Below are 27,636 nucleotides of genomic sequence, written 5' to 3'. Positions count from 1 at the left end.
CCTGAAACCCCTCCTTCCAGGGCCACATTCCTAATAAATGCACTTGCATTGATTGGTTTATATCATTGTGAGCATTTTGATATCAGAGGCTCTCCCCACAGGTGCGGTAGCACACCCACCGCAAGGCACCCAGAGTCCACTGTGCTTTCTCCCCTCTTTGGCAGGAGGGAAACACATGCTTCTCACACATACAAAGTTCTTTAACTTGATGCTTTCTAATTCCAGTAACCTAAGTTAGATATGTTCATACTCATTATATTATAATATTGTTCTATATTATATTATAATTTATTATAATTCTATCTAGGATTACTACATTTTACTTTTCAGTTTGCTGCAGAACTCTCATTTGGTTTATTTTTCTTTAATTCATTTATTCACCCAATAGACGTGCAGTCCTACTATGCTCCAGGCACTGCTGCAATCAACTTAAATTCATCTTCCATTCATGTATCTAAAAACGCCTTTCTCTAGAGGTTGCCTTGTAGAGGAAAATATTCCAGGGGCTCCCTGTCACCTAAAATGGTTTTCTCTTGGACTTGAGTAGTTTTCTTTAAAAAGGAAAATATACATCTATTCTCAGGGACCCTCAATGTAATTTTAAAAATTCATTATAATTTAACTTCAATATGTATAAACATAAAACTAGTTAAAAACTCCTTATACTGACAGCTTTGATCTAACTATAAATCTAGAGTAAATTTTCAAATTACATTCAAACACAACTACAAAACCAATAAAATTTAAATTCCCAACATTCATTTAATGTGACAGATGATATTATTTTGCTGGAACAAAATCGCTGATATTTGGTTTAATAGAGGAAGCCTGTAATCTCAGATTTGTTTGTGTATTTAATCTGCTTCTGTATTTCAACTTCAATAATGCTAATGCCAGAATAACCATTCTCGCAAGCACACTGCCTAAAATTGTATGAATTGCTGCCATTTTTCAAAATTTCTAATTCAGGATAATCCAAATCAAAAGTCTTCCTATGGATAACCCTCGCCTGCCAGTGGTGTGCATGGAGGGCTGAGCTGGTAACTGCAGACTGTGTTCAATCAAAGATCAGGCCAGCGTTGTATGATGGGACCTTCATCAAATGAATATTTAGTCCAAACCTTAAGAATCAGCATCAGGGAAGGGCCCCTCAACAGGACCTGAGAGAAAGATTAGGATACAGGGGTTTGTTCGGACGTGGTCTTCATGACACGGGTGTGCAGTGTGGGGACGTGATGCAGAAATGGGAGACAGCCTGCGTGGCACAGCCTACGTTGACAAGCGGGTCACTGCTGTGGGCATCAAAGACTCCATGCCACTGGCAACCTCAGAACTGGCCCACCCAGAGGCAAGAAGCCGGGGTATTTATCCTCCAATTCCCACTGCCATCAGTGGATAAATGCTCCCAAAATTCACTCCTGACACACCTAACCTGCTCTAAGCATAAGCCTGAAAAGACAGGCTGGTCACTGGGCCAGCAAGTGTCCATAGGATGTGGTCAGGGCACCGACTGCATCTGTCTCAGAAGCAGATTAGTTCCTCCTGGGGTGTTAGCAGCTCAACTGTCCATATCGAAGAGTTCCGAGCTGGAAAGTTTCATAATGGGGTCTACCTCCTTGGACAGGAAAAACCGGGTATGTCCTTCCAGGGGAGCTGAGCACCAGCTCTATTTGCACCACCTTTACCCATGCAGACAACTGTGAGATCTTCACGTACTCAGCAGCTGCGGTGGCGCTTCCCTCTTGATAAGGGCCTCAGAAGACCACACAAGGTGACGTGGTTGGTTTTCCATAATGTGTTCATAATATCACCTGATTATTGCCAAAATCTAGAAAATAAAAGGTAAAGTTTCGTAGAGAACTTCACAACTTGTGACAGTGCGCGCTGGGACTGTCTAAGATGGCGGGGGGCGGGGAGAGGAAAGACAGTGCATGGGTCCCCTAAGAGAAAAACAGGCCACTAAACAAAGGTCTAGCTTGCATGAAATTCAAGGTCCACCAATGTCAACCCTCCAGCTTCCTGCATAAACTTTATAGAGTCAGACTGGCCCACGGATGATGCAATGAGCATGGCTTGCCCTGCTCCTGTCAGCCTGCCTAGCACCGTCTGCACCCATCTAGTCCTCCAGGCAGGCCAGGCCTAGCCAGGGTGCTCTGGGTCCTAGCAAACTCACAGTCCTCTCACTTGCTGATTCCGCCCCCACTGCATCCTCGTCTCCTGGGTCAGGAGCCAATTTTCACATTTCATGTGTTTGTAACGCACACATTGCAGGGGAGAACGTCAATTCTGCAGCCCACCTACTTGATCTTGGTCTCCATATTCCCATCAGTAAAAGAGAAACACTAGAATCTTTCTCACAATGCTGTAGTCTGGATATTCACCTACCACACAGTTGGTGCCCAGTAAATTGGAGGTTCCTTTCTTACTTTACAAACATTGTTTTTCCATTGTGTGGATCTTTCCACCAGCCTGGAGAAACTCCCCATATCATCTTGAAGGTCTGGCGTTTGTGATGAGTTGAGAGACCTTTAGTTCCGCTGCAATTTGCTAATAAACTAAACAGCTTGAAAACACATTTTTGTAAGACACTATTCTGGGGTGAGAACATCTGGATCCCTCTCATCATTCTCTTAAAAGTGATCCTGTCTGTGCCCAGAGAAAGATAAAGAATGTAGAAGAAGATTCTCATGGCCATGGTTACATTTTGTTTATAAGAAACATCCTTATTTGGCTGAAACAAATGTGCAGTGAAAAAATCATTTGCCAGTGCACACCCCACCCCAGAAGCAGGTTAGGGGTTCTAACTGGACACACTTGTCTTCCCTCCGCAAGAGAAAGTAGGTTTAGGAAAGTAGGTTTGTTTTGATAGCCCTGACAACTAAGCCATTAAGAATTCTGAGAGGAAGATCTCTTCAATAATAATGATCTAGGGGGAAAACTAGGGGGGAAATGTGATTTTTGAAGTTTGCTGCCGTCTCAGATGATATCAGATGGCCAACATTTTTCTTAGAATAGAGCTTTAATTTTAAAATGAAAAGAAGTGGGATGATGAGACATAACAGAGGATCTGGCTTATGGACTCACTTTATGATGGAAAAGTTCTATTTAAATTTAAATTCAAATTTTTCAGAGATATACTTATGGTTCCAGGAAAGTCAGTGCGATCCAAAGTTCATTAATTCGCTGTGTTTGAAGTTCATTGATTTCAGCCGCGTTCGTGTCTGGTCTTGATGGTTTGACTAGTTCCGCTCTGATCTTCTGCAGGTAGACATGTCTCCAGAAAGAGGCTTCACTTTTTTTAAGGTGAGTGATTTCCTATTAAGAGAAAAGCCTCAACCCTACATTCTGCACTGGCAGACACAGCTTACATGCCTGGATATGACCCATATTTGCTGCTTTTGTACCAAGAAACCCCTGTTTTCTTTGAGGAAGATGCTTAACATCCAATGAAAATATTTATAGCCAAGAATTTGCAGGAGGGATGGAAAACTGACCATTTGATCTTGTGAGGTATAGGCAGCAGGATTTCTAGAAGAGGTTTTGCCAAAAAGATTTAGACTTTTCGATGAGATGAGCCTTGGAAGCTGGGGTGTTAGGTTTGGGGTGAACGGCTATGTGGTTGGCAAAAGCATCTATTCATGATGTGAACCTGCCACTTCATTTCAGCCCAGTGAGTGCAAAGCAGCTCAATGCTGAATGCTAGAGGTGAGTTTTTGTTCTCAGATAAAGCCATGGCCCCTTGGCTAGTCTCCCAAAGCCCTCTTCCAAGAGTTTCCCTGAACTTTACAAAGAATTTTCAGGGAGATGATCTTTGAAAATACGTGTTTTCTTATGGTCAATTTTTCTGACAAAGGTTGTTCTGAAGGAGTTAGCTCCACCCTGTGGCAGGATTCTCTTGCTTTTATTTTTAAGTGATGTTTGATTGATTCCAAAAGTGTTTGGCTGCAAGTAACAAAATCTCATAGGTCTATTTTTTTTTGTTTGTTTGCAGTAACAAGAAATTCAGAGGCAGGCAATTATGAGCTGCTTCAGCTGCATGTGGATACCAGCAAGGGTTAGGCTGATTTCCTTCTCCACCTTACTTCTTCATCTGTACAGTGTATGTTTTGGCCTCGCGGTCACAATATGGCTGCTGAATCTCCCGGCATCATGTCTGTGTCCCAGGTAGAGAGCAAGGACAAGGAGCCAAAAAGTGTGCCAGTTATTCATGTCAAAAATACCATAATTAAAGGCAGAAGGCAAACTGCCAGGTAGTAACAAAACTGTGACATGTGATAAAGGTTATAATCTTAATTTAAAAAAAAACAAGAAGACCTCCCTTTGGAAAATGAGCAAAGAGTATGAATAGACAATGCATAAAAAGAAAATCCCATGAGGCAAATAAACATGAGAAAACACCTTTATCTGTATTCAATAGAGGCAATTGAAAAGAATGTAAATTAAATTGATAAATATAAACAAAATAAGTTGCAGGTGCCTCCACAAAATGCCTCTTGCTCTGCTGGTGGAATCATTCATTGGAATCAGAATTATCAATGTTTATCAAACATATCAAACGTCTAAACCCACTCTGAGAAACTTGTGTGTCCAAAATACAAAAGAACTTATTTACGAGGATATTTATTGTGAGATTAGCTATGGTGGTAAGGGCCTGACAGCAGCCAACAAAATCAGTTAATAGGAACAATTAAAATATTCTAAGCCTCTTGAATGACATTGAAAAATGATCATAATGATCATAGATAATTTGTAGATTTGGGGAGCAGTTTATAAAACAACAAATTTGGTATGATGCTAATTTCATTAATTTGCTTACATTCCTATGAAGATAGAAAAAAACCTGAATAATATCTTATTAACACTGGTGACATCATGAGTAATTTTGTGTCCTTCCTAATTTTTCCTGTTTTTCTGATTTCTTACAAAACCAATGCATGCCTCTGGTAGCCTGCAAAAAAGCACTACAAACACATATGTATAGAAGCATATACGTGTATTTCCAAATGTGCACATATGTATGTTTTCCCCCTAAAAAACTAATAGAAAGAATAACCTCCAGGAGGTTTTTAGGGGAAAAACATACATATGTGCACACCTGGAAATACACGTATATGCTTCTATACATATGTGCTTGTAGTGTTTATTTTAAATGTTAAAATTTTAAATTTTTTTTAATTTGTTAAAAATTTGCCCCCCAAAAAATAGCTTTGTTAAAACTCCCACTCATGCACCTACCCCCATCTAATTTTAAAATAAGTTTTTGTCCTGGTTATTCTAATTACATACAAGCATTTGGGGTTTGTATCTACTTTCCTGTGTGTCATGCTGGGTTCTCGTAGTGGGTTCTCCATAATTATTTGTTGGGAGGATGAGCCATATACAGTACAGATGGAGACAATGGTCTTCTAACCCCTTGCTGACACAATTTAGAATCCATCTAAAAAGATTATTGGTCTTGCCATTTAACTGCTTTTAGAAATATCTTAATATAACTATTCTAAAAACAAAATCATTATTCCTGACAGATGCTTGCTAAAATTTAATTGGTTTAACACCTCTAGTCCCATATAGCAAGTTATTATATTTAACTACTTGGGGCCACGTTTTGCAATTAATTCTTTCTGGAGCGCTCACCTTGGTGCTTATTGCTTCAATGCAGGTGATTCACAGGCGCATCATCAAGGTGTTCCATCAATACAACCGAGCTGGGAGGCAGCCACACCTGTGTTGGAAATTTTTGAAGATCAAATTACCTGGGCCCTGCTCAGTAATGTGGAAATTTGAAGAGTTAACTGGTCAATCATTTATTCATGGAGATGATGCCAGAAATTATGAGAGTGCGAGGAGAAAGAGAGTCAGGGAGGGAGGGAGAGTAGGGAGGGAGGAGACAGAAGCTCTGACTCTGCCTGCAGACTGGAAGGTCCACATTTATAAGATAGTGAGGTGGCCTGAGAAAGTGAGCCCCAGGAGGGTGGCAATACGATGCCCACTACATCTCTGCTTACCTAACAAAACACATGGATCCAATCACACAGCACAAACTTACAGGAAACGTCACAGCGTGTCCTTAGAAGGGACATTCACTTTCTATCTGGCACCCAGTTCCTGTCACAAGTCTATTGAGAGAAACTTCCTGTACAGACTGTACTTTCATTTTCCTTTCTTTTCCTGTAACTCAACTTATCCTGGGGCAATAGCAGAATAACAGAATGTAGTCCCTTGTGGTGACCAGCTTCGAAGGCCGTGTCCAGTGACTCTACCTTCTGGCATTCACGAGGACTAACCATAAAAAATCAAACTTACAGAGACTGCCGAGACTTCCCCCATGTAACCTGCAAGATCTTGTAGCAATGAAGGTATTTGACTAAAACAAGGCCCAAAAATGCATTGCAGTTTCTGTGTGGCTCACCCTTGGATTAGCTGCTCTGTGGGAAGCCAGGTGCTCTTGGTTGTGAAGCCACTCAAGCAGCCTGTGGGTGAGGGGAGGAGGCACCATGTTCTAGAAACTAAGGCTCCAGTCTGCAATCACGGGATGAGCCATATGGACAGGCATCTCCAGCTTCAACCGTGTCACCAGGGACTGCAGACCTCGGGGGGCATCATGTGTACGACTGTATGACAATCTCTGTACCTGAACCACCCACTAAGCCACTCCTAATTCTTGCCCCGCAGAAGCCAAGAGAAATAATAAGCTGTCTTGCAGAAACTGGTAAGCGTTGGCAAGGATGTGGAGAAATTGGAACTCTTGTGCACTGTTGGTGGGAATGTTAAATGGTGCCGTCGCTATGGAAATTAGCATAAATAATCAAAAGATTAAAAATGGGATTACCATATGCTCTAGAAATTCCACTTCTGGAGATATATATGCACATACACACACACATATATATGAATTGAAAGCAGGTTCTCAAAGAGACCTGGGTACACCATGTCCATAGCAGCATTATTCACAACAGCCAAAAGATAGAAGCCACCCGTGTCCATTGACAAATGAAAGAACAACATGTGGTGTATACATACAAAGGATTATTATCCAGCCTTTAAAAAGAAGGAAGTTCTGCCATGTGTTACAACATGAACAGATCTTGGGGACATCATGCGAAGTGAAATTGTCTAGTCACAAAAAGACAAATATTGTATGAGCTCACTTACACGAGCCAATTGCGAGCTATTGTTTGTTGAGTGTTAGAGTCTCAGTTACAGAAATGAATGGCCTCATCTCCCCAATATTAGATTAGGTAACATTCTAGGAAATGTAGATTCTACTCCACCCCAGAAAGCTTAAACTGTAATGACAGGTTAATTAGTAACTGGAACGAATTTTCTTGGAAGGGCTGCATTGGTTATATACGATTACATAACAAATTAGCCCAGGAGTTAGTTGCTTAAACAAAACTCATATTTATTTTTTTTTGTCTAAAAGTACTTATTTCATTAAAACATTTTAAATTTGATAAATTCTGTGGACCATAACATTTACCATCTTAATCATTCTTAAGTGTACAGTTCAGTAGTGTTAAGTACATTCACATTATTGTGCAACCAACCACCAGAATTCTTTTCATCTTATAAAAAAATTCTGGATTCTTCATCTTACTTTCTGGGGGTGGAGTGGAATCTACATTTCCTAGGATGTTACCTAATGATATATCGGGAAGATTAGGCCTTTCATTTCTATAACTGTAGGATTTTTTCTTTTTTTGCAATCATAACAGAATGGAAAGGTGAACTTTTATATATTAAGAAGTCAACTTTGGGTCTGTGTTGAATGTTTCAGTCTCCAGATTTTCATTTGACAATCACTTTGCTTTTGGTATTTTTGATCATACATATTTCAGTACGATGCTTCAATTTATCCATATATTATAGTTTCTGGGTGAAAAACCCTCTGCTCCCAACCCAAATTTGCAAAACAATATCTCATCATTTCTTCTAGTGATTTATGATCTTTTTTAACATTTAAACGTGTTTTAATTTGTTTTTTACATTCAAGTTTTTATTGATTTTTTAAATAAAATTTGCATTGATATACCATTAGTTTACATTGCATGATGTGTCAGGAGCACCACTCCAAACCTCAACACATACACACCATAATGCAAGTGTTAACATCACTTGGCATTTATCTTAGTGTACAAATTTGAGGTATGGATCCAGTTAGATTTCTCCAACAAGACCCTCTACCGTTTACTGAATAGTCCACTTACCCGCCACACTCCCCATTTGAGGTCACATTCTGCTTATAACACCACTCCATTTCCCCTTCACAAGCTCGGGGGCTTGGGACAGCTTTCAGGCCACTATTAGAATTCAACAAACTGCACCACATACGCTTTAGACACAGAGTCAGCAAACTATTGGCCATGGGCCAGATCTGGCTTGCCACCTGTTTTTGTAAATAAAGTTTTATTGAAACACAGCTGTGTCCACTCATTTAAGTATTTTCAAATGCTGCTTTTGCACAATAAAGGCAGCACCAAGTAGTTGCAACAAGGACCAAAAAGCCACAAGCATTTACTGGCACTTTTCTAAACAAGTTTTCTAACCCCTGCTTTAAGATTTACAGAGCATCTTAAGGCTCATGGAGTCCATTAAAGCCACAAAACCTAACTGGACATGATTATCCATTTCACCTGTAAAGAACATGTACCTTGGGGAGGTTAGGTAGTTCAGGAAGGTCAGACCCGCGTTCACCCCAGTCCTGTGATTTCAATTGCACCATTGTTTACAGTCTGTCCAGTTTTGACAGTTCTCCCTCACACCTTAATTCTCCTATGTTTGCAATAATTCTGTGAAGAAAACACAAGTCCCATTTCACAGATGTGAAAGCTGAGTCACAGAGCGTGAGTTCTGAAGTGCTCACAGCTTTCCAGAGGCGGAGTTGGTGTCAGAATCAGGAAGTCGAGCCAAAATCTGAGGGCAGCTCCCAGCTCCCTCCCACTAGAATATCTGAGGGTCCCCACTATTCTTTAGCCTACCTTAATATGACTATCTTTTTTAATTACTAATGTTTGTCCCAAAGAAACATAATGAAACTCAGAACTGGGAAGAAAAAGGAGGAGAGACTCGGTTTTAAATACAATTGGACTAAACATCTCCCCTTTGAAGCAAAAAAGAATCTTTTGAAAGGAAGAATTGAAAAAGAGACCCTAAATTTCTTCCGCTCGGGATGCTCACCAACACAATTGAAAATCCTTCTGCACTTCCTTCTAGCAAATTCTGAAAGAAGGCTGCAACACTGCGTGCTATATTCACTTCTCAAGGCCATGTTTGCCTGTTGCAGCGACCAGGCGGGTTCACGCTGAGACCAGAAAGAGGGATATTAAGCGCATTTTTTAAAGCTATCTTTTTAATAAACTGTATCCATAATATCTAAGCAATTCACACTATTCCCCCACAGGCTTTCTGTGTTTCTACCCCACTGGCCCACTGGCTCAATAAAGTCACATCTCTCTGTTATTAATAAGGCAGTTCACCTCAGGTACTTCTTTAATTTCCTGTATTTTTTCCAGCACAAAGTTAATTTACTTTATCCCCTATCCCAAGAATGATAACAGGGTTTCTATAAAAGTGAACATCCGTGATCAAAGAGAAGCTGTATTATAAACAAATTATTACAACTGGGCTCCCTTTGAAATATTTTAACTTAATTAAGCTCCAACACTTTTGGCAAAGGTTTGAAAACTTGAGAGTAATTGAGGAGCCTTTCCAGTTTGGCTGGGTTTTTCTTTTCAAGTTGCAGTGGGGGAAGGGAGTTTGCTTGGTTATGGTCTACGATTTTCCACTGATAGTATTTTTAGTTGCTAGTTTTTAAATAAAAGATATTAGGCAAAATTGAATTTGTTTGGGGAATGATGGAATTGTTACATTGCTTGATTACCAAGGTGGTTACATGACTATAAACATTTGTCAACAAACAGACTTGTACTCAAAAGAGCTGAATTGTACTGTATGTAAATTATACCTCTATAAACCTGACTTTTTAAAAAAAAATTGGATTCCGACTACTCAGCTGAGTTGAAAATATTCTCAAGAGGTTTTGAGGTATTTTCTATAGTAATCAAAGTGAAAAAACAACCATAGCCTACATAACTATTGACTAATAGAGGATTTGATAAAAAAATAACTATAATCTATGAATCATTTATTTATTTATTTCTATCAATCTAGAACCATAGGTATAAAGTATTGTTAAAAATTGGGGGTAGGAGAAGAAATTGCAGCAAAATGTGCTAATCAAAGCACAATAGCAACTGTTGAAGTTGTGGTATAATCTCATGTAATAAATAAATAGGGAAACATCCTGTTAAGATGAACATTAACTAATGTTTATTGGCCACTTCATTGGGCCAGGTGTGAATCTAAGCACGTTGCACATATTATCTCATTTAATTAGTACAGAAACTCTATGGCATAGGCAAGGGATCCCCCACCTAATCTTCACCACTTGACTTTCCCAGAGTCCACTCAACATGGCAGGCAACTTCCCCCAGGGCAGGCAGAAGTGGGCACAACAGAAGTGACATTCCACCTACTAATCTCCGAAATAGAATCCCAGCACCTCCATCATGTTAGAAGCAAGCCCTTGAATCCTGCCCACTTTCAAGGAGAGAGTTTAGATGCGGACCTTGAACATGAGAATGTGGGGGATCAACGTGATCCATTTTGGAGGCTGCCTGCCCAGAAGAAGTTACCGTGATTATGTGATGCTCACACAAGGGTCTGGAACAGCACCTTTTAATAAAAAAAAAAAATTGATATTCCTGCAGCAAAACATTTGAATGCTCATGCTAAATGGGGTCAATAATGGCTATTAACAAACCTCAATTTATATCACGTTTTGGTTACAGATGTGTTATAAGAAAAATTTCAGTTTTAGAGTCTTTGAGATAGAATTGAGATTTGAGATTCTATTTATTACCCTCCCCCCTCTTTGAAGATAGGAAGCCATAGCACAGGTGAAGCAATTGTAAGCAGGTGTGTGCATCCTCTCACACCCTCACAACAGTGCAGACCCACCAACCCCAGTCCCTGTCAATAATGCTCACAGAACATTGAGAATGAGGGGTGCAGGGTCACACATTTCTCCAAGACTTGGTCACAAAATCAGGGGGTAATACTCTTATTGATTTTGAAGTGAATAAAATAATTTTTAGGGGGAAAGTCTCCCATAAAGAAAGGAGTTTAAGAAGTAGGCGGAGCAACATGGCGGCGAGGAGACGCTGCGAGTAAGATCTCCCATTAAAAAAAGTTAATAGGGAGGAAAAGCGGCAGGTCCCAGTGAGAACTGGGACACAGAAGATAAACGGGTGACGCCAGCGAACTGCCCGAAGAAGAAAGTGGCCATAAAAGAGGACTAGAAGGGAGGGAAGCGCAGAACCCTGCTCCCCTCCCCCACCCACAGAGGCGGCACTCTCCGACCTGCAGAGAGGAGGAAACAACAAACCAAAACGGCCAACAAGAACAAACGACGCAGCAAGCAGGACTGTGCGTGGAAAGGAACTATTGCAGCCACCACACCCCGTGAACGGGAGCTGAGGCGAACCCTGCAGGATCCGCCACGGCGGTGAGAGAACGGCGCCATTAGAGAAGAACAAAGACCCCGGGAGACGCGCACACAGCCCGGGCTGCCGGTAAGCTGGCGCGGGAAAGCGGCGCGCTCGGCGCGCTTGAAAAGCAAGTGCAGACCTGGATCGCGGCTGCCCAGGTCCCCGCGCCTGCGACCTAGGCTTGCGGGGAGACGACCTAGGCTTGCGGGGAGACGCGCGGAGGTCCTCACGGAGGTGAAGGTCCCTCCCTGAGTGAGCAGGAACCAGGCGCCCAGGCACGGGAGCGGTGCAAAAGGCGCCATTCCCGCGCCACTGAACTGGGCTACAGCCCGCGTCCTGGAACTGAGGGCTTTGAACTGAGACCCGGGGCACGAAAATTCAGGGCGTGGTTTCTCCACGACGGTGGGGCACAAGGCAGACACAGCACCCCAAAGCTGTTGAGGTGTACCCTACCATTCCTGCTCTGTTCTCTGTCCCACGGGGTGGGGGGAGGCGAAAAACAGCCCCCCAAGGACAATAGGAGAGATCTCTGGCGCCACCTAGCGACCAGGAAAAAAAAAAGTCACTAACACCCTATAAAACAGGACATTTCTTAAGACTGCTTGAAAAGGGCAGAAGGTTTCTGGAGGACCCAGTGGCCAGCCGGGAAGTTATTCCACGCCAGGCCCCTTCCGACCAGCAGTCTGAGCCCACAGAGGGAGCAGGCACCCACGTCTGGGGCAGACCGGGTGCGCAGAAGAGTGTGCCTGAAACCGGAGGCGCAGGGACTGCATCCCGCTTCGCCATTTGAGAACAGGGACATTTCTTCAGTAAAAACTGCCTAAAACCAGCAGAAAGCTCCCCCAGAAGACAGAGATGGCTCCTGGAAGAGCCAGAGGGGAGCGGAGAAGTTCACCCAAGATGTCAGTCAGTCCGAGCAACACAGTGTCCCAACGCATACGACAAATTAGAAAACAGACAGTAGGGAGTAGAAGAACCACACGCAACCTAAAAACTCCTCAGGAAAGAAGCACACCACAAAAAGAAAACCACTCCCCAGATTGCAACGACAGCAACTTGGAAGAACTTCTGAGCCTTCCAGAAAGAGAATTTAAAATTGCCATGATTAAAAAAGTGATAGATCAGAAGAAGGAAATTGAGTCCCTAAAGAGGGAAGTAAGAGAAATGCAGGAGATCAAAGAATTAATGGAGGAACTAAAGAACTCTGGGAAAAGCAATGAAAGCAGAATAGATGAAATGGAAGAACGAATAAGTAATCTTGAAGACACAGAAATAAAAAGAACCAAAACAGAAAAGGAAAGAGAAGTACGAAGGAAAAAGAATGAAGAAAGACTTCGGGAACTATCTGACTCCATGAGGAAAGGAAATATAAGAGTTATAGGAATTCCAGAAGGAGAGGAGAGAGATGTAGGAACAGAGAAAATATTCATGGATATAATTGAAGAGAACTTCCCAAATGAGAAGAAGGAGCTGAAAATTGATATACAAGAAGCAAGAAGAACACCAAACTTCCACGACGAAAGGAAAAACACAGCAAGACACATAATAGTAAAGCTCCCAAGAATCCAGGACAAGGAAAAAATAATGAAGCTGACAAGAGGGAAGAAACAGATAACATTCAAAGGAAAACCAATCAGGCTGACATCAGACTTCTCTGAAGAAACACTACGGGCAAGGAGAGAGTGGAGGGACATAGTCAACAGACTCCAAGAAAACAGATGCCAACCAAGAATACTCTATCCCGCAAAGCTCTCTTTCCTCCATGAAGAAAGAATATGGACCTTCCCAGACAAAGAGAAACTCCGGAATTTCATTGCGACTAAACCCCCACTCCAAAAAATACTACAAGGAATCCTAAAGCCAGAACCTCAGAGGGACGAATAACAACGAAAGAAGACCAAAAAAAAAAAAAAGTTATTAAAAGAATAAATAAATAAAATCAAAGGAAAGACAAACATAATGGCAAATACAGATGCTAACATATCAATATTAACTCTAAATGTAAATGGACTAAACTCTTCAATAAAAAGACACAGAGTTGCAGCCTGGATTAAGAAACAAAACCCAACCTTTTGCTGTCTCCAGGAAACACATTTAGCTACAAAAGATAAAAATAGGCTCAAAGTCAAAGGATGGAAAACAATCCTACAAGCAAATGGGCCAAAAAAGAAAGCAGGAACAGCTATACTTATATCAGATAAAACAGACTTCAAACTCAAAAAAATAAAAAGAGACCCCAATGGTCACTACATTATGATTAAGGGGACAATACTTCAAGAAGAAATAACACTCATTAACATATACTCACCAAACGAAAGAGCACCAAAATATATCAGACAACTGTTGTCCTCTCTGAAAACAGACATCAGAGAAAACACATACGTAGTGGGAGACTTCAACACACCACTATCAACAATGGATAGATCAACAAGACAAAAAATAAGTAAAGAAACTAAAGCTCTAAATAAGGACCTAGAGCATTTGGGCTTAACAGACATCTATAGAACACTAAACCCAAAAAAAACGGAGTACACATTTTTCTCAAGCGCACACGGATCATTCTCCAGGATCGATCACATACTGGGGCACAAGACAAACATCAACAGATACACCAAGATTGAAATCATACCAACCATCTTTTCTGACCACGAAGGCATCAAACTAGAAATAAATCATAAAAAGAAGGCAAGGAACTATCCTACCTCATGGAGATTAAAAGCCACACTACTGGAAGACCACTGGACTAACGAGGAGATCAAAGAAGAAATTAAAAAATTCTTTGAATTGAATGACAAGGAGGACACCAATATCCTAAATGTATGGGATGCAGCAAAAGCAGTAATAAGAGGAAAATATATAGCAATAGAAGCTCACATCAAAAAACAAGAAAGAACTCAAAGAAACAACCTAATCTCGAAGCTCAAAGATCTAGAAAAAGAACAACAAAAAAACCCCAGAACCAGTAGAAGAAAAGAATAATAAAAACCAAAGCAGAAATAAATGAAATTGAAACTAAAAAAACAATCCAAAAGATCAATGAAACCAAGAGCTGGTTCTTTGAAAAAATAAATAAAATAGACAAACCCCTAGCCAGGCTCACAAAGGAAAAAAGGGAGAAAGCACAAATACACAGAATCATAAATGAAAGAGGAGAAATCACAACGGACACAGCAGAAATCAAAAGAATAATCAGTAACTACTATGAACAGTTATATGGAAACAAGTTCAACAATCTAGAGGAGATGGACAAATTCCTACAACTCTACAATCACCCAAAGCTAGATAAAGAAGAAATAGAACACCTAAACAGACCAATTACAAGCAGCGAAATTGAAATGGTAATTAAAAACCTCCCCAAAAACAAAAGCCCAGGACCTGATGGATTTACAAATGAATTCTACCAAACATTCAGAGACGAATTAGTGCCTATCCTTCACAAACTCTTCCAAAAAATTGAGAAGGAAGGGACAATACCAAACACGTTCTATGAAGCCAATATTACACTAATACCAAAACCGAATAAGGACAACACAAAAAAGGAAAACTATAGGCCAATCTCTCTAATGAACACTGATGCAAAAATCCTCAATAAAATTTTAGCTATCAGAATCCAACAATGTATCCATAAGATAATTCACCACGACCAAGTTGGATTCATTCCAGGGGCACAAGGATGGTTTAACATCCGAAAATCAATCAACGTTATCCAACACATCAACAAAAAGAAATATAAAAACCATATGATAATATCAATAGATGCTGAGAAAGCTTTCGACAAAGTGCAACACCCATTCATGATAAAAGCCCTTGAAATTCTTGGGATACAAGGAACATACCTCAACATCATAAAGGCCATCTATGACAAGCCAACAGCCAGTATCATTCTCAATGGTGAAAAGCTGAAAGCAATTCCATTAAGATCTGAAACAAGACAAGGATGTCCACTCTCACCACTGCTTTTCAATATAATACTGGAAGTCCTAGCCAGAGCAATAAGACAAGAGAAAGACATCCAAGGAATCCAAATAGGAAAAGAAGAAGTCAAACTATCACTATTTGCAGATGATATGATAATATACATAGAGAACCCCAAAATCTCCACAGAAAAACTAATTCAACTCATCAATCAATTCAGTAAAGTGGCAGGATACAAAATCAACACGCAAAAGTCAGTAGCCTTCCTATACACAAACAATAAATCTGAAGAAGAAGAAATCAAAAAAAACCACCCCTTTTATTATCGAAACAAAAAAAATCAAATATTTGGGAATAAATCTAACAAAAGAGGTAAAGGACCTATACAAAGAAAACTATAAAACACTGTTAAAAGAAATAGAAGAAGACACAAAGAAATGGAAAGACATCCCCTGCTCATGGATTGGAAGAATAAACATTATTAAAATGGCCATCCTACCAAAAGCAATATACAGATTCAATGCTATTCCAATCAAAATCTCAATGGCATTCTTCAAAGAAATAGAACAATTATTGATGAAATTCATATGGAATCACCAAAAACCCCGAATAGCCAAAGCTCTACTGAAAAAAAAAGAAGGAAATGGAGGCATCACACTCCCAGACTTCAAACTATACTACAAAGCCATAATCATCAAAACTGCATGGTATTGGAACAAGAACAGACATACAGACCAATGGAATCGAATAGAAAATCCAGAAATAAACCCACAGATTTATGGTCAACTAATCTTTGACAAAGGAGCAAAGACTATGCATTGGAGCAAAGAAAGTTTGTTCAATAAATGGTGCTGGGAAAACTGGGTCGCTACATGCAAAAGAATGAAGCTTGACCACTACCTCACACCATACACAAAAATCAACTCAAAATGGATTAAAGAACTAGACATAAGACCTGAAACCATAAAATACATAGAAGGAAATATAGGCGAAACACTACGGGATTTGCACATCAAAGACATCTTTACAGACACATCACCCAAAGCAGTGATAGTGAAGAGAAAGATAAACAGCTGGGACTACATCAAATTAAAGAGCTTCTGCACAGCAAAAGAGACAATAACAAAAACAAAGAGAAACCCCACCAACTGGGAGAACATTTTTGCACCCAACACTAATGATAAAGGACTGATCACAAAAATCTGCAAAGAGCTGATGAGACTCAGCAACAACAAAGAAAATAATCCAGTCAAAAAATGGGCAGAAGAGCTAAAAAGAAACTTCTCTGAAGAGGAAATGCAAATGGCCAACAGGCATATGAAAAAATGTTCAACATCACTTGTCATCAGGGAAATGCAAATCAAAACTACCATGAGATACCATCTCACACCAGTGAGAATGGCACATATTAAAAAAACTAGCAACAACAAATGTTGGCGAGGATGTGGAGAAAAAGGAACTCTTGTGCACTGTTGGTGGGAGTGCAAACTGGTCCAACCACTATGGAGAGCTGTGTGGAGATTTCTGGACCTACTAAACATAGAGCTTCCATATGATCCAGCAATTCCACTCCTAGGTATTTACCCAAAGGACACAGAAACATCAATTCCAAAGAGCACCTGCACCCCTATGTTTATAGCAGCACTGTTTACAATAGCTAAGCTTTGGAAACAACCCAAATGCCCAAAAGTAGATGACTGGATCAAGAAGATGTGGTACATATATACCATGGAATATTACTCAGCATTCAAAAAAGATAAACACATGCAATTTGCAGCAACATGGATGGCGCTGGAAGGGATCATGCTCAGCGAAATAAGCCAAAAAGAAAAAGAAAAATACCGGATGGTCTCACTCATAGCAGGAATCTAGAAAACTTAAATAAGGGACCAGGAAAATGAATATAAGAAAGTGAAAATCAAAATCAACAAAAAACTATGAACCAGAGACACTTTTGGGGGGTGGGGGCGGGAGGGGAAGGATTGGGGTCAGAATGGGGCGTTTGCAATTGTATGGGGGAATATAAAAATAAAATTTAATATTAAAAAAAAAAAAAAAGAAAGATTATAATAAAGTATATAAATCTCAAATTGGCCCATCAAAAAAAAAAAAAAAAAAAAAAAAAGAAAGGAGTTTACATTTTTGCTGGAAAAAAAAAATATTTTCAGCAGCTTTGTGTGCACTTATTACATATGGCTCTGTTTGTTCGCTGTCATATCACAAAATGGAAGGATTAGAGAAAAGAGTAAGACTAACCAGAAGAATGAGACAAACAAAATTGCAATAAATTAGGTGAATTATCTCAGTTACATATGGTTGGGAGCTGTCAAGAGACAGAAATGAGCCAAGCTACATGTCAGGGTGTGGGGAAGACAATTTGATGTGGTCTTGGAGCGAATCTGTGATCAACACCCCAGCATTTATTCATTTTTTTATTATGATTTATATTATTTTTTACATCGTTGTCCATTCAACACCCCGTCATCTAAGGATTGAGCAGCCTTGACATGTCACAAATGCCAGTTAGGCTGAAACTTTATTTCTGCCTTTGAAGTTATTCGTTCTTGCCTGTTTTGCACTGATTCCTAATCAGAACTTTAAACCTGTATTAAAATATTACATGATAGAGGGAGTCGGTCCTTTATTTTAGATTTTTTTATGACCTGTTTAAACAGATAAAAACTGACTTTAATAACTGCAAATGATATTACATATACTGAATGGCCCCACTTCTGATTCTGTAGATGCCTAACAAATTAAGCATTTCCTCTGTATGACTAGCATAAAGCGCTTATCAAGGAAAGCTGAGAAATTCATACAATCTCCTTCAAAGGATACTAATAAGCCAAAACGTCATTGGCTTCTATTGTACACTGTAACTTTAACACCTCCACTCCAAATATACTCCTGTCACAATCTGAAATGGCTCTGAGATTATGACATGCCAAATATCTTTTTCAAGTAAATTGTAGAAGCCAGAATAGAAAAGGAATCAATCCACAGTCAATTCCAAAGATAATCAAAGCTGCCTTGTTATGACTCAACCTCCCACTAGGTGGCGATGCTTCTCAATGATTAGTAGATATTTTTATAAAGTAAAATGGGCTTTTCCTAACACTTGTGATACATCTATTGTTGCCCCCTAAAAGCTCCTTAGCACTACACGCTGCTCCCCAAAGCCATCTCTTTTTTCAAGAAGAAAGTATTCCCAAGTAGGCTCACTCTTGCAATGTATTTTTAAGGCAGCAGGTGGGATGAGATTAACAAGAGGTAACAATTGACTGAGATGGTATGGAATGGTGGAAAATAATGCTGACTCTAGACCCAGCCTTCTTGGGCTCAAATTCCAGCTCTGCTACTGTGTTACCTAGGGCAGATGACTTCACCTCTCTGTGTCTCAGCTCCCTCATCTATAAAAGAGCTACAATAACAGTCCCTACCTCAGAGGACCTTGGAAGATTAAATGCCTTGGGTTAAAGTAAAGCTCTTAGAGTAGCACCGAGCACACAGTAGATGCAACTTAGGGGTTGCTACCAGCCCCTGAGAACACCCCAAGAATGCCCAGCTGGCCATATCCCACTAAATCCTATCAACAGCACTACCAGAGGGTTGGACCCAACCAGCGGGGGACCAATATTACACATGAGGACACCAAGGCCAAATAAGTAAAATGACCTTCCCGAGGTCAACTACTTCACTCTAAATCATGTTCCCAACAACTATAAGATTTCATAGAGGCTGAGCAATATAAGCAATAAAAATCAGGAAATGCGTAGCTCAAACTAACAGATAATAACAATTCACTCCAAAAAACACTGTTTTCTCTTTGTTTTCTCTTCTCTAACATCATTCTATTATCTTTGCCCCTTCCCCCAAATTAAATGTTTGCCTTAACATTTATTTCTAAATGCCAGGGAACTAGAGTCTCTATCTTCTAAAATTCTTGAGATAAGGTTTGGAGGTGAACTTAAGAGACATTCCACTTAAAAAGGTTAGATTATTTAAAAGTCAAGAAAATATGATTCTGCACAAGGATAAAAATAGAATTCCAAATCCTCTACCCCAAAAAAAAAGTCCACCACCTTCCAATTGCTAGGTTTCTTTCCTTGTCTGTCCTTGAAATGACCTTGGTTTAATTACCTGCATCTCAATGAGTGAATCTACATAGAAAGTGAAGGTTAATTAATGGAGGATCGTTTCTTTGGCTAAGCCCACCAGGCAGTGGCTGACAGCAAGAGTCGACCACGGGATTATCTATATCTCATTAGAAGTGGTTAGATGGATGTGCTCACTTTGGACCAGGAGAAGGAAAGGAATTATTTGGTAACGATGGCCACTTGCTGTGCCTGTTCATAAAGCTTTGCCCCTGTACCTCTCACCTTGACTGGAGCTGCACCTGACCTCAAAGAATCCAAAACGTTAGGCCCAAGTAGAAGTGCAGATTCTAACTGGGCTTAGAGATTTGCCTGCCTGTTGCACAGTAAGGTCCACATAACTATTATTTTTCTTTGCATTGCTTCTCATATATATGTATTTTAAACTCAGTTGTTCTAGAAACAGGGTTTTATTGAGCTCAGTGTCAATGACATTCTGGACCCAGTAATGTTTCCTATAAGCAGCTGTCCTGTGCATTACAGATGTTTTGTAGCATCCCTGACCGCTGGCCACTCAATGCCAGTCACACCCAAGCCCCAACTAACCAAAACTGTGCAGACATGGCCCAAGTTATCCTGGGGTTCAATGTGGCCCTGGCTTGAGAACCACTGATGTATAAAATAAGTAGTTTCCGAGTTTTCATATTAAAATAACTTCAGATTTAGAAAAAACAGCTGCAAACACAGTAGGCCCACCTGCTCTTTCCCCAGTCAGGTTATCCAAAGGTTTCCATTTTACGCAATCACAGTCCGATCTTGAAAAGCTGGATATTAACACTGATACAATACTGTTAGGTAAATTCTAGATCTTTCTCACCTATCACCAGTGTCCCACCAATGTCCTTTCCTGGTCTAAAATCTAAGCCAAGATCACACGTCAATAGCATGGAAGTGTCAAGGTCTGTTTAGTCACCTCCCATCTGTGAGAGTCTTCATCTTGATGACCTTGACCTTGACATTTGAAAGTCAAGAAACAGTCAATGTTATGAAAAAACCTTCTTCAACATAGGTTTGTCTGATGTTTACTCATGATTAAGCCAGAGCTTTGCATTTTATACAAGAATTCCAGAGATGCTTTGCCCTGGTGTCTCACACCAGGAAGTTCAGTTGTGTGAGTGACTTGAGGGCGGGTTTGAAGCAGCCTCTGTTGGTTCTTCACTATCAAGTTCCTGTACTCTTTTGAATTTAAGTGTCTTAGGGGAAAGAGACTTGGAGACTTTGCAAATATCCTGTTTCTCACCTTAATTTTGCCACTAATTTTAGCGTCCCTCGATGATTCTCCCTGCAGTAATTATGACTGTGGCATTTGCCAAACGGTGGCTTTCTATTTCCGTCATTCTACATTTATAATTGGAATTCTACTGCATGGAGTTCCTTTGCCTCCACTTTTCAGTTATTTTTAAGGGAAGTTTTGTCTCACTACCATCAATGAAAAACTGGATTTCAAACAAACGCTTTGATGATAAATAATAACAGTACAAAATAAAGTTGGTGAGAAAAGACAACACCCATGACAAGGTGGATGTGGAGCCTTTGAGTCACCAGCCTGATGCCTGGGTAGACAGAGAGATTGCTAAGCACTAGAAATGTGTTAGAACATACTAGACTCAAGGTGACATTCTCCTGGGAAGGACAGGGGGACAATTAGAAAAAGAGTCGCTGTGGTTCTATAGTACTGGATGCTGGATCTAAATCACACCTAAGGTCGTCTCATCTTGCCCCATGGTCCACGTCCTGCATCTTGAGAAACACCAGCCAGCCTCGCCCCATCGTACAGATGAAGTGACTGAGGCCAGCGAAGATAAATAACCTACACAGTTGTCACTGACGCAGCAGCTTTGCTACAAGGAACAGCTGTCTCTCAAATCGGCCCACGAGTACAGTGCTGCAGGGCACGGTGTCAGTAGGGCAAGGATTGGTAGGGGGCCAGGGTGTCGTAAAACTCAAGGGTGAGACTTCAGGTGGACAGGAAGGGACTGAGAAGCAAAGGTCACCAGGCTCTTTCACCTTTCATTTCTATTTTCCTCTATCTGCTGTGTTTCTCTTTTCCCCTTATAGCTTACTGCATCTCTGCTTCTCTGCCCACAGAACAGCGCAAGCCCCGAACAGTGCAAACCACCCTCAGGACCTCACGGCGTCTCCTGGGATTCCAGATCCCAGCTCCTTAGAGGAGGATCGGATTGGCCCAGTTCATGTCACAGAAACACCCTGGAGTCGATCACTCTACAGAAAGGGCCGCATCAGTCAGTGGAACGAAGGGGTGTGGGGGGGACCAGGGTCAGCCGAGCAAGTGTAAGGCCCAAACAGACGCGAGCAAGGAGCTGTGTGCCAAGCACCATGCCAGCGGCCTCAGGCCCAGGTCTTCAAAGAATGTTTTCCTAGAATCGGTCATTGGTAGACCAGCCCTCCTCCTGCCACATGCACTGCTTTCCACGTTAAAGATTTATTTTTATTTATTTATGCATATAAGAGCCAGGGTGTGGGCCAGAAGTGTGGGGGTGAGAGGATTCACCAGAGACAGAGTGGGGAGCAGAACAGGCAGACTGACTGAAATACACTGCTGAGGGGAGCAGCAGGTGAGACAGGAGAGGTCTGCTGCGCCATGTGGGTAGCTCCCTGGCCTGGGATGGAACTCAGGCCACAGTGGCTAAAATAGCTTGATAGCACTGAGACTGCAACCCCTGTGCCACCAGGGAGGCCCCTGACTCATTTTCTTAAATACAAGCGTTGGGTCAGGAGACGTAGGATAGAGAGCAGGAGCTTGACTATGAAAATCATTTGTTTCTCACATTCTCATTCAAACACGCGCCTATTCACAAAACCGAGAAGGCACAACCTCATGCCGCAGGAACCCCCGGTGCGAGGGCGCCCGTGCTCAGCAAGAAAATGCTCTCTTCTTTGGAGCTCCTGTCCTCTGTTTTCCAAGTCCCCTGAAGCCAAACAATCTGTGTTCAAATCGTTCAGACAGTTTTCAATCCACTCCTGCTTTATTCTTCCTAAAATTAAATTTTTTCTGACTTGAAGAGTCGCACGTTGTTGAGAAACTGGCTTTTGATATTCCCTGAGCTCGTCACACCAACCATTTTTCAAAACAAACCTGGCTCGGTTGTGTTGTTATCTTTGCTAGTCTTGTCTTTAGTGGGGAATCCTTCAGGGCAGATTTGGTTAGGTCTTAAAGATCTTTGGTCTTTAAAGATGGTTCAGGTCTTTGGTCTTAAAGATCAACACAGAGAACTACCCAGTAGGTTCTTAGGAGGGTCTTAAGTTCTGAAGATGCAAAGATGAAAACACCCTGATGCTGTCCTCAAGGGGTTCCCAGGCTCCTGAGGGGTAACAGAGCCAATGTAGAGTGGGGTGAATGCCCTCAGATGTCCACTCACACCCCCAGGAGATGGGTGGGGAAGCTAAGGGAGTGCTGAGTCCATTCTCGAAGCTTGACAGACTTCATGGGGGGCAGACCTCATGAACTGAAACTTCCTTCTAAACAGGTATTTAAAAGGAAGGAAAACTCTAGATCAGAGGAGCATCCCCAACAGAGGAATGCTTACAATGCCCCCAGGAAGAAGGACCCATCCTTAACTAGAAAAAGCAAGAGGAAGAGCAATAGGAGATGGCATCGCAGAAGCAGGTGGTGGGTAGACCCTTACAGGTCATCAGAGGAAATGGTCCTTCCTTAGCCTGAGAAGAGACCAATGTGAGGTGTTGAGTAGAGCTGTGACTTTCTGGTGATCTAACTGGACTTCCTGTGGACGCTCTGGTTGGAATAGGGCTTTGGGGCCAAAAGTTAGGTCACTGTAAATAAAGCATGAAGCCATAATGGCAGCTTAGGTTCTGGCGGAGATGGTAAAAAGAGCTTGGATTCTGGATATATGTGGAAGGTAGAGTCAGCAGAATATCAGAAGGCTAGACAAGGGCCATAAGAAGAGGAACAAAGTCAAGGCGATGGGTAATATTCATGACTTGAGCAAGAAAGGGATGGAGCTTCCAGTAACTGAGATGAGGGAGAATTTCTGAAGCTGTTAGGTGGAGCCTGGCAGGCAGAGGTTCTGTTTTGGACACGTCATGCTTGAGGTGTCTATGAAATGTCGATGTAGAGATGCGGACAGGGCAGTTGGACACTGGGACTGAAGCTCAGGAGGACGGTCCAGGGTGGGGGTACTGAGCAGTGTGGACACTATTGGCTCAGGACCTGGAATACAGCAGGAATTCAATAAATGGTGACTGCACAAACGCTGTCACTTAGACCAGCAGAACTCTTTGCAGCCTGTTGGAAAAGAGGTAGGGCTCACCTCCTATAACGGTGGGTCAGTACGATTTTCACAGGAGAAGAAAGGCATTTCTTTTCTTATTCCCAACGATCTGTAAAATAAGATGGCATGGTTTCACCTAGGGTGTTTTCTATCTCCAAGATAACATTAATAAACAAATTTGAAATCACACAAGTATGAACGTAAATTATTTACAGTGTGCTTGAAGAGCTCAGAAGGGCTTTGTAAGGTAAATAATTTATAAACTCTTAGAAAGAGTTTCTTTTTTTACTAATTAAGGGTGAAATTTTTACCAATAAATCTTGAGGGGTTTCGGGAAGTACCCGCACAGAGTAGAGAGCAGCTCAGTACAGCAAACACTGAGGAAAGACTCTGTGCCCGCACCGGGTTGGCCCCGGCCATTCAGAGATCCACAGGAGGGCCTTTCTGCATTTCCACAGCTGCGGGTGTGGTGAGAGAAAAAGCATCCCTAGGACCCAGTGTTTGGGAAGCCGCCACATTCTGAGGCTCGGCTTTGCAGGCTCATGGTAACAGGCGCTTGCCACCCTACTCAACATAGACATGGCCACGTGGCTTTCTTCGGCCATTGAAATGTTGACAAAAGTTACATGTGTGACTTCCAAGTGGAAGCTGTAAATGGTGATGAGTCATTTCTTCTGGCCTAAATGTTTTGTCATCCCCCAAATTCATGTACTGAAATTAAATCCCCACTCTAAAGGTTGTAGGAGGTGGGAAACTCGAGGCATGATTAGGTCACAAGGGTGGGGTCCTCATGAATGGGGTTAGTGCCCTTATATGAAGATGTCAGGGGACTCTTGCTCCCCTCTGCCATGTGAGGAAATGAGAAGTCAGCAATCTGTAACCCAGAAGACTGGCTCTTACCAAATCCAACCAGCCTGAATCTGAATCTCAGACTTCCAGACTCCAGAAGTATATTACATGCAAACCATTTCTGTTACTTGTAAGTCACCCAGTCAATGGGCCTTTGTTAGAGCAGCCTGAGCAAGACAGCCAACGTCCTGGTTCCCTGCTGCAGGAGCAACAATCCGTGCAAAAGTGTCACCGCTTTCAACCTGGTCCTTGGGAGACAACAGCACGGAGCCCCCCACCCCACTTTCTGCATGATCTGCTGGAGTCAAAGAACAGGAAATGCACCTGTACTATGGTAACCCACTGATCTTTGGAGCCCATTAGTTCCTGCAACATCTCTCCAGCCCGACTACTAGCCCCACACTGATAAATGATACATCCTTTGTGAATTTCCATATTCCAAATGCTCCCTCTAGCTCCCATCCTTTGAGATTCTAGTTATCTCTGTTTCAAAATATAACTTTGGTGGTGACTGGGTTTCCCAAATCATCTGTCTATGTTTACTTATAAAAAGGAAGTCATGGATCTAAACTATCACTCAAGTACTTTTTCCACCTCTCAGTGAATTTAAAAATTTCATTTTCTACCTAGGATCCTCTCTTTCTCTCTCTGATTGCCCTTCTGCCTCCATCACCCACGGCTTTTCTTGTTCATGTTATTTTTTTCAGGAAGCAAATTTGTAGTAATTGTTGATGTTGTCAGTTTCACAGGAGTTTGCAGGTGTGTGGGGAGAGCGGAGGTCAAGAGGATCATGGGAAACCTGGATTGTAATTGACTGAGCAGTTCCCTTCTGCACCTCAACTTCACTGAAATGGATCTGAACAACTATTCATCAAGGGCCTTGCAGGAAGGACACGTTAGCAAAAAATGAAAGGGCACAATGGTTTTGTGTGTCTTGTCACCTGCCATCTTTCTAGTGCCTAGAAAATGTGTGACACAGAATAGATGCTAAATAAATATTGTGATTGGAAGGACAGGAAGAAGGAAGGAGAGAAAAGATTGTGAGGGAGGCAGGGAGGGACGGGAGGGGTGATGAGGGGAGAGAAGAGCAATAACACGGCCTACTAAGTTCAAGGACACAGGTGAGTAAGAGGTGAGGGTGTTCTCTGGGTACCCAGAGGAGGGGCAGGAGGGGAAGGCAGGGGAGGAGTCACAGGTGTGAGGGCTTCCTGGAGAAGAGACTGAAACAAAGGCCGTAAGATACTTTTTCTCAAACAGTTCTGAGAAAGTCCCACCATCATTAATTTCAGGCCATAAGAAGAATTTCCGTATAGGTCAGCAGTTGTTCTAATGGTTTGGAAAATCTACTCTGGATCAAGGGCAAATGCTACCTATAACAAAGGTACTGGATGTTTCCTTAAAAGCAACCAGGTGCCATTTCAATTGTTATGGTAGATTGAGTTGGGAAAGGTCAAGGCAAAGAGAAATCAGAAAAAATACGCTTTATTGCAAGGGAGAGGCCAAGCCAGGGGGTGGGGGGAAAAGGGGTGTCATGGAGGCCTGGAGCCTGCCTCCCATCACACAAAATCCATTAGCCTCAAAACTCACCCCCCAAAAGTAATAGTAAAAGAGCCTTGTTCTCATTATTGACATTTTCTCAATCTTAAGAACATAGGACTGAAAGCTGTCTTTCTAAACAGCTATTTATATTGATCTGTAAGACAACCTAAATAACAATGTTCTTATACTGAATTTTGGCACAGACTTTGATTCATGGTGAATGACTCATTCCCGACATCAGCACCAAGAAATACATAGACTCCATCCTCAGGCCCGCCCCTCAATCCCACACTGGGACTGGGCATTAGCATAGGCTGGGTTCATGCATTTGCTGGGTGCAACGCATGACATCACTGTCACTTATCTACCTGGTAGCTCCCACTCGGTTCAAATGAGTTTTGGGCTGCAAGGGCAGGAAACCCAGAATAGCAACAGGGAAGTCTTCTCAAGTCTGGAGCCAAGATGCCAAGGGCTCCCTCTGGATGGTTTCCGTCCTGGGTATTATTTCCCTTCTCATGGTCACTTCATGGTCCAAAATTGCTGCTGCTGCACCAGCTGTTAAACCTACATCCCAGGCATCAGGGAAGAAATGGAGAGTGAGGGCAGCAGCAACAGGACCCACCACCTCCATTTAAACACACTTCTCAGAAGCCGTCCCTTCCTCTTACAACTAATTTTTAACTCGGGTTCACGGTCACACTTGGGAGCAAGGGAATCCTGCAATCTTGCTTTGTTTTGGCCTCCTGGGCCACTTAACAATTAAAGGTCAATTATTAAGGAATGGGAGGAAGAGCATGGGGGCGTAATTGGCACTTGCACCCACTCCAATATGGCTTATGCCAGATTTTAATTTGTCTCACTCTGCCTCTTCTGAAGTGCTAAGAAAAATAATGAGATATATAAAGTTTTCTGAAACCATGAAACCGAACTCATTTACCTTTATAATTTTCTATTAATCTACTACCAGAATTCATTTTACATTTAATTCCAGTCTCTAACACTTTAATGCCATCTCTTAGTCTTTACACATTAGTGGTCTCAGGCATGTCACACTTTTTCATCTCCTTTATGTTCATTTATTTTAACTTTTAGTAGTCTTCCAGCCAATCCTTTATCCTTTTTATTACAAGAGCATGAAATTTTATAATCCCCTGGGGCTTTGTTAGTCAGCTGCTACAAGGTTCTTAACCTTCACTAATTTATTCCCTCATTTTTGACTTTCAGATCGGGAAGCATGCCTTAATATTTTGTTTTTGAATACGAAAGTAACTTTTATTAAGTAGGTTTATTGCATTAATAGATTTTTATTTCCATTTTTACAGTTATATTTAAGTTCCCTGCTAGTTAGGTTGCGGATCATTTTATCACAATTTATAATGC

This window comes from Talpa occidentalis, unplaced genomic scaffold, assembly GCF_014898055.3.
Source record: "Talpa occidentalis isolate TD23 unplaced genomic scaffold, MPIMG_talOcc4v2.1 talOcc4.10, whole genome shotgun sequence".
NCBI lineage: Eukaryota > Metazoa > Chordata > Mammalia > Eulipotyphla > Talpidae > Talpa > Talpa occidentalis.
Note: the sequence above shows the minus strand (reverse complement) of the source record.